Genomic DNA, 8,874 nt, shown 5'->3' with positions numbered 1-8,874 from the left:
GTTTCACAGAATCATTCTGTGTAGTTTTTATTTGAAGGTAATCCTTTTTCCACTATATGCACCTTAGCGCTCAGAATATCCGCTTGCAGTTTCTACAGAAAGAGTGTTTCAGAACTCCTGAATCAAAAATAAGGTTTAACTCTGTTAGTTGAATGCAGAGATCAGAAAGAAATTTCACAGAATGCTTCTGTGTCATTTTTATTTGAAGATATTCCTTTTTCCGCTATAGGCCCTTTTGCCCTCCGAATGTCCACTTGCAGTTTCTACAGAAAGAGTGTTTCAGAACTCCTCAATCAAAAGTAAGGTTCAACTCTGTTAGTTGAATGCACAGATCAGAAAGAAGTTTCACAGAATGCTTCTGTGTAGTTTTTATTTGAAGGTATTCCTTTTTCCGCTATACGACCCTTAGCGCTCCAAATGTCCCCTTGCAGTTTCTACAGAAAGAGTGTTTCAGAACACCTCAATCAAAAGTAAGGTTCAACTCTGTTAGTTGAATGCACAGATGTGAAACAAGTTTCACAGAATCATTCTGTGTAGTTTTTATTTGAAGGTAATCCTTTTTCCACTATATGCACCTTAGCGCTCAGAATATCCGCTTGCAGTTTCTACAGAAAGAGTGTTTCAGAACTCCTGAATCAAAAATAAGGTTTAACTCTGTTAGTTGAATGCAGAGATCAGAAAGAAATTTCACAGAATGCTTCTGTGTCATTTTTATTTGAAGATATTCCTTTTTCCGCTATAGGCCCTTTTGCCCTCCGAATGTCCACTTGCAGTTTCTACAGAAAGAGTGTTTCAGAACTTCTCAATCAAAAGTAAGGTTCAACTCTGTTAGTTGAATGCACAGATTAGAAAGAAGTTTCACAGAATGCTTCTGTGTAGTTTTTATTTGAAGGTATTCCTTTTTCCGCAATTAGCCCCTTAGCGCTGCGAATGTCCACTTGCAGTTTCTAAAGAAAGAGTTTTTAAGAACTGCACAATCAAAAGTAAGTTTCAACTCTGTTAGTTGAATGCACAGATCAGAAAGAAGTTTGTCAGAATGTTTCTGTGTAGTTTTTATTTGAGGATATTTCTTTTTCCGCTATAGACCCCATAGCGTTCCACCATTCCACTTGCAGTTTCTACAGAAAGATTGTTTCAGAGCTGCTCCATCAAAAGTAAGGTTCAACTCTGTTAGTTGAATGCACAGATCAGAAAGAAGTTTCACAGAATGCTTCTGTGTAGTTTTTATTTGAAGATATTCCTTTTTCCAATATAGGCACCTTAGCGCTCTGAATGTCCACTTGCAGTTTCTACAGAAAGAGTGTTTCATATGTGCTCAATCAAAAGAATGCTTCAACTCTGTTAGTTGAATACACAGATCAGAAAGAATTTTCAATGAATGCTTCTGTTTAGTTTTTATTTGAAGATTGTCTTTTTCCTCTATAGGCCCCATAGCGCTTCGACTGTCCAATTTCAGTTTCTACAGAAAGAGTGTTTCAGAACTCCTCAATCAACAGTAAGGTTGAACTCTGTTAGTTGAATGCACAGATTAGAAGGAAGTTTCACAGAATGCTTCTGTGTAGCTTTTCTTTGAAGATATTCCTATTTCCGCTATAGGCCTCTTAGCGCTCCGAATGTCCACTTGCAGTTTCAACAGAAACAGTGTTTCAGAACTGCTCAATCAAAAGTAAGGTTGAACTCTTTCATTTGAATGCACAGATCAGAGAGAAGTTTCACAGAATGCTTCTGTGTTCTTTTTATTTGAAGATATTCCTTTTTCAACTCTAGGCCCCTTCGTGCTCCGAATGTCCACTTGCAGTTTCTACAGAAACTGTGTTTCAGAACTCCTCATTCAAATGTAAGGTTCAACTCTGTTAGTTGAATGCACAGATCAGAAAGAAGTTTCACAGAATGCATTTGTGTAGTTTTCATTTGAAGATATTCCTTTCTCTGCTCTGTGACCCTTATCGCTCCGAATGTCCACTTTCAGTTTCTACAGAAAGAGTGTTTCAGAACTCCTCAATCAAAAGTAAGGTTCAACTCTGTTAGTTGATTGCACAGATCGGAAAGAAGTTTCACAGAATGCTTCTGTGTAGTTTTTATTTGAAGTTATTCCTTTTTCCAGTATAGGCACCTTAGCGCTCCGAATGTCCACTTGCAGTTTCTACAGAAAGAGTGTTTCATATGTGCTCAATCAAAAGAATGGTTCAACTCTGTTAGTTGAAAGCACAGATTAGAAAATGTTTCACAGAATGCTTCTGTGTAGTTTCTATTTGAAGATATTCCTTTTTCCGCAATAAGCCCCTTAGCGCTGTGAATGTGCTCTTGCAGTTTCTACAGAAAGAGTGTTTCAGAAATGCTCAATGAAAAGTAAGGTTCAACTCTGTTAGTTGAATGCACAGATCAGAAAGTAGTGTATCAGATCTGCTCAATCAAAAGTAAGGTTCAACTCTGTTAGTTAAATGCACAGATCAGAAAGAAATTTCACAGAATGCTTCTGTGTAGTTCTTATTTGGAGATATCCCTTTTTCCACCATAGGCCCCTTAACACTCAGAATGTCCACTTGTAGTTTCTACAGAAAGAGTGTTTCAGAACTCCTCCATCAAAAGTAAGGTTAAACTCGGTTAGTTGAATGCACGGATCAGAAAGTGGTTTCACAGAATGCTTCTGTGTAGTTTCTATTCGAAGATGTTCCTTTTTCCACTATAGGCCCCTTAGCGCTCTGAATGTACAACGGCAGTTTCTACAGAAAGACTGTTTCAGAACTCCCCAAGCAAAAGTAAGGTTCAACTCTGTTAGTTGAATGCACAGATCAGAAAGAAGTTTCACAGAGTGCTTCTGTGTAGTTTTTATCTGAAGATATTCTTTTTTCCACTATAAGCCCCCTTAGCGATTCGAATGTCCACTTGCAGTTTCTACAAAAAGAGTGTTGCAGAACTCCTCAATCAAAAGTACGGTTCAACTCTGTTAGTTGAATGCACAGATCAGAAAGAAGTTTCACAGAATGCTGCTGTATAGTTTTTATTTGAAGATATTCCTTTTTCCACTTTAGGCCCCTTAGTGATCCGAATGTCCACTTGCAATTTCTACAGAGAGTTTCAGAACTCCTCAATCAGAAGTAAGGTGCAACTCTGTTAGTTGAATGCACAGATCTGAAAGAAGTTTCACAGAATGCTTCTGTGTAGTTTTTATTTGAAGATATTACTTTTTCCACTATAGACACCACAGCGCTCCGAATTTCCACTTGCACTTTCTACAGAAAGAGTGTTGCAGAACTCCTCAATCAAAATTAAGGTGCAACTTTGTTAGTTGAATGCGCAGATAAGAAAGAAGTTTCACAGAATGCTTCTGTGTAGTTTTTATTTGAAGATATTCCTTTTTCCACTTTAGGCCCCTTAGCGCTCCAAATCTCCACTTGCGGTTTCTGCGGTAACAGTGTTTCAGATCTCCTCAATGAAAAGAAAGGTTCACCTCTGTTAGTTAAATGCACAGATGAGAATGAATTTCATCGAATACTTCAGTGTAGTTTTTATTTGAAGATATTATTTTTTCCACCATAGGCCCCATAGCGCTCCAAAAGTCCACTTGCAGTTTCTACACAAAGAGTGCATCAGAACTCCTCAATCAAATGTAAGGTTCAACTCTGTTAGTTGAATGCAGAGATCAGAAAGAAGTTTCACAGAGTGCTTCTGTGTAGTTTTTATTTGAAGATATTCCTTTTTCCACTATAGGCCGCTTAGCGCTCTGAATGTCCACTTGCAGTTTCTGCAGTGTTTCAGATCTCCTCAATGAAAAGTATGGTTCAACTCTGTGAGTTGAGTGCACAGATTAGAAAGAAGTTTCACAGAATGCGTCTGTGTAGTTTTTATTAGAAGATATTCTCTTTTCCACTATAGGCCCCCTAGCCCTCTGAATGTCCACTGGCAGTTTCTACAGAAAGAGTGTTGCAGAACTCTTCAATCAAAAGTACGGTTCAACTCTGTTATATGAATGCACAGATCAGAAAGAAGATTCACAGAATGCTTCTGTGGTTTTTATTTGAAGATATTCCTTTTTCCACTATAGGCCCCTTATGTCCACTTGCAGTTTGTACAGAAAGAGGGTTTCAGACCTCCTCAATCAAAAGTAAGGTAGAAATCTGTTAGTTGAATGCACATATCATAAAGAAGTTTCACAGAATGCTTCTATGTAGTTTTTATTGGAAGATATTCCTTTTTCCACTATAAGAACTTTAGCGATTAGATTGTCCACTTGCAGTTTCCACAGAAACAGTGTTTCAGAAATGCTCAATCAAAACTAAGGTTCAATTCTTCTCGTTGAATGCACAGATCGGAAAGAAGTTTCACAGAATGCTTCTTTGTAGTTTTTATTTGAAGATATTCCTTTTTCCACTATAGGCCCCTTAGGGCTCCGAATCTCCACTTGCAGTTTCTACAGAAAGAGTGTTTCAGAACTCCTCAATGAAAAGTAAGGTTCAACTCTCTTAGTTGAATGCACAGATCAGAACAAAGTTTCACAGAATGCTTCTTTGTAGTTTTTATTTGAAGATATTCCTTTTTCCACTATAGGTCCCTTAGCGCTCCGAATGCCCACTTGCGGTTTCTACAGAAAGAGTGTTTCAGAACTCCTCAATCAAAAGAAAGGTTCAACTCTGTTAGGCGAATGCACAGATCAGAAAGAAATTTCACAGAATGCTTCTGTGTAGTTTTTACTTGAAGATATTCCTTTTTCCACCATAGGACCCTCATCGCTCCGAATGTCCACTTGCGGTTTCTACAGAAAGAGTTTTTCAGAACTCATGAATGAAAAGAAAGGTTCAAATCTGGTAGTTGAATGCACAGATCAGAAAGAAGTTTCACAGAATGCTTCTGTGCAGTTTTTATTTGAAGTTAATCCATTTCCACCATAGGCACATTAGCGCTCTGAATGTCCACTTGCAGTTTCTACAGAAAGAGTGTTTCAGAACTCCTAAATCAAAAGTAAGGTTAAACTCTGTTAGTTGAATGCAAAGATCAGAAAGAAGTTTCCGAGAATGCTCCTGTGTAGTTTTTATTTGAAGATATTCCTTTTTCCACCATAGGCCCCGTAGCGCTGCGAATGTCCACTTGCGGTTTCCACAGAAAGAGTGTTTCAGAACTCCTCACTCAAAATTAAGGTTCAACTCTCTTAGCTGAATGCACAGATAAGAAAGAAGTTTCACAGAATGCTTCTGTGTAGTTTTCATTTGAAGATATTCCTTTTTCCACTATTGGCCACTTAGCGCTCCAAATGTCAACTTGCAGTTTCTACGGAAAGAGTGTTTCAGAACTCCTCAATGAAAAGTGAGGTTCAACTCTGTTAGTTGAATGCACAGATCCAAAAGAAGTTTCACAGAATGCTTCTGTGGAGTTTTTATTTGAAGATATTCATTTTTCCCCTATAGGCCCTTTAGCGCTCAAAATGTCCACTTGCGGTTTCTATAGAAAGGGTGTTTCAGAACTCCTCAACTAAAACTAAGGTTCAACTCTGTTAGTTGAATGCACAGACCAGAAAGAAGTTTCACAGAATGCTTCTGTGTAGTTTTTATTTGAAGATAATCCTTTTTCCACCGTAGGCCTCTTAGCGCTAAGAATGTCCACTTGCTCTTTCTACAGAAAGAGTGTTTCAGAACTCCTCAATCAAAAGTAAGTTTCAACTGTATTAGTTGAATGCACATATCAGAAAGAAGTTTCACGGAATGCTTCTGCGTAGTTTTTATTTGAAGATATTCCTCTTTCCTCTATATGCCCCTTAGCGCTCCGAATGTCTGCTTGCAGTTTCTACAGAAAGAGTGTTTCAGAACTCCTCAATCAAAAGTAAGGTTCAACTCTCTTAGCTGAATGCACTGATCAGAGCGAAGTTTCACAGAATACTTCTGTGTAGTTTTTATTTGGAGATATTCCTTTTTCCACTATAGGCCCCTTAGCGCTCTGAATGTCCACTTGCATTTTCTACAGAAAGAATGTTTCAGAACTCCTCAATCAAAAGTAAGGTTCAACTCTGTTAGTTGAATGCACAGATCAGAAAGAAGTTTCACAGAATGCTTCTGTGTAGTTTTTATTTGAAGATATTCCCTTTTCCACTATAGGCCCCTTAGCGCTCCGAATGTCCACTTTCAGTTTCTACAAGAAGAGTGTTTCAAAACTCTTCAATGAAAAGTGAGGTTCAACTCTCTTATATGAATGCATAGATCAGAAAGAAGTTTCACAGAATGCTTCTGTGCAGTTTTTATTTGAAGATATTCCTTTTTCCACTATAGGCCCCTTAGCGGTCCGAATGTCCACTTGTAGTTTCTACGGAAAGAGTGTTTCACAACTCCTCAATCAAAAGTAAGGTTCAAGTCTCTTAGTTGAATGCACAGATCCGAAAGATGTTTCCCAGAATGTTCTGTGTAGTTTGTTTTTGAAGATATTACTTTTTCCACTATAGGCCCCTTAGCTGTCCGTATGTCCACTTTCAGTTTCTAGAGAAAGAGTGTTTCTGAACGCCTCAATCAAAAGTAAGGTTCAATTCTATTAGTCTAATGCACAGATCAGAAAGAAGTTTCACAGAATGCTTCTGTGTAGTTATTATTTGAAGATAATCCTTTTTCCAATATAGGCCACTTTGCGCTCCGAATGTGCACTTGCAGTTTCTACAGAAAGAGTGTTTCACAACTGCTCAATGAAAAGTAAGGTTAAACTCTCTTAGATGAATGCAACGATCAGAAAGAAGTTTCACAGAATGCTTCTGTTTCGTTTTCATATTAAGATACTCTTTTTCCACCATAGGACATTTAGCCCTCCAAATATCCAGTTGCAATTTCTACAGAAAGAGTGTTTCAGAACTTCGGAATCAAAAATAATGTTCAACACTTTTAGTTGAAAGCACAGATCAGAAAGAAGTTTCACAGAATGCTTCTGTGAAATTTTTATTTGATGTTATTCCTTTTTCCACAATAGGCCCCTTAGTGCTTCGAATGTCCACTTGCAGTTTCTACAGAAAGAGAGGTTCAGAACTGCTGAATCAAAAGTAAGGTTCAACTCTGTTAGTTGAATGCACATATCAGAAAGAAGTTTCACAGAATGCTTCTGTGTAGTTTTTATTTGAAGATATTACTTTTTCCACTATAGGGCCCTTAGCCCTCTGAATGTCCCCTTGCAGTTTCTACAGAAAGAGGGTTTCAGAAATGCTCAATCAAAAGTAAGGTTCAACTCTGTTAGTTGAATGCACAGATCAGAAAGATGTTTCACAGAATGCTTCTGTGTAGTTTTTATTTGAAGATATTCCTTTTTCCGCTATAGGCCCCTTATCGCTCCAAATGTCCACTTGCAGTATCTACACAAAGAGTGTTTCAGAACTCCTCAATCAAAAGTAAGGTTCAATTATGTTAGTTGAATGCACAGATCAGAAAGAAGGTTCACAGAATTCTTCTGTGTAGTTTTTATTTGAAGATATTCCTGTTTCCACTACAGGCCCCTTAGCGCTCCGCATGTCCACTTCCACTTTCTACAGAAAGATTGTTTCAGAATTCCTCAATCAAAAGTAAGGTTCAACTCTGTTAGTTGAATGCACAGATCAGAAAGAAGTTTCATAGAATGCTTCTGTGTAATTTTTATTTGAAGATATTCCTCTTTCCACTCTAGGCACCTTAGCGCTTCGAATGTCAACTTGTATTTGCTACAGAAATAGTGTTTCTGAACTGCTCAATCAAAAGTAAGGTTCAACTCTGGTAGTTGAATGCACAGATGAGAAAGTAGTTTCACAGAATGCTTCTGTGTAGTTTTTAATTGAAGATATACCCTTTTCCACTATAGGCCCCTTAGCGCTCTGAATGTCCACTTGCAGTTTCTACAGAAAGATTGTTTCATAACTCTTCTATCAAAAGTAAGGTTCAACTCTGTTAGTTCAATGCACAGATTAGAAAGATTTTTCACAGAATGCTTCTGTGTAGTTTTTATTTGAAGATATTCCTTTTTCCGCTATGGGCCCCTTAGCGCTCCAAATGTCCACCTGCAGTTTCCACAGAAAGAGTGTTTCAGAACTGCTCAATCAAAAGTCAGGTTCAACTCTGTTAGTTGAATGGACAGATCCGAAAGAAGTTTCACAGAATGCTTCTGTGTAGTTTCTATTTGAAGATATTCCTTTTTCCACTATAGGCAACTTAGTGCTCCGAATGTCCACTTGCAGTTTCTAAAGAAAGAGTGTTTCAGAACTCATCAATCAAAAGTAAGTTTCAACTGTGTTAGCTGAATGCACAGATCAGAAAGAAGTTTCATGGAATACTTCTGCGTAGCTTTTATTTGAAGCTATTCCTCTTTCCTCTATACGCCCCTTAGCGCTCTGAATGTCCGCTTGCAGTTTCTACAGAAAGAGTGTTTCTGGACTGCTCAATCAAAAGTAAGGTTCAACTCTGTTAGTTGAATGCACAGAACAGAAAGAAGTTTCACAGAATGCTTCTGTGTAGTTTTTATTTGAAGAGATTCCTTTTTCCACTATAGGCCCCTTAGTTTTCCGAATCTCCACTTGCAGTTTCTACAGAAAGAGTGTTTCAGAACTCCTCAATCAAAAGTAAGGTTCAACTCCCTTAGCTGAATGCACTGATGAGAACGAATTTCACAGAATGCTTCTGTATAGTTTTTATTTGGAGATATTCCTTTTTCCACTATAGGCCCCTTAGCGCTCCCAATGTCCACTTGAAATTACTACAGAAAGAATGTTTCAGAACTCCTCAATCAAAAGTAAGGTTCAACTCTGCTAGTTGAATGCACAGATCAGAAAGAAGTTTCACAGAATGCTTCTGTGTAGTGTTTATTTGAAGATATTCCCTTTTCCCCTGTAGGCACCTTAGCACTCCGAATGTCCACTTTCAGTTTCTACAAGAAGAGTGTTTCAAA

The sequence above is a fragment of the Hylobates moloch genome, unplaced genomic scaffold (assembly GCF_009828535.3).
Source record: "Hylobates moloch isolate HMO894 unplaced genomic scaffold, HMol_V3 SCAFFOLD_5, whole genome shotgun sequence".
Taxonomy (NCBI): domain Eukaryota; kingdom Metazoa; phylum Chordata; class Mammalia; order Primates; family Hylobatidae; genus Hylobates; species Hylobates moloch.
The sequence above is the reverse complement of the archived record's forward strand: the minus strand, read 5'-3'. Positions refer to the sequence as shown.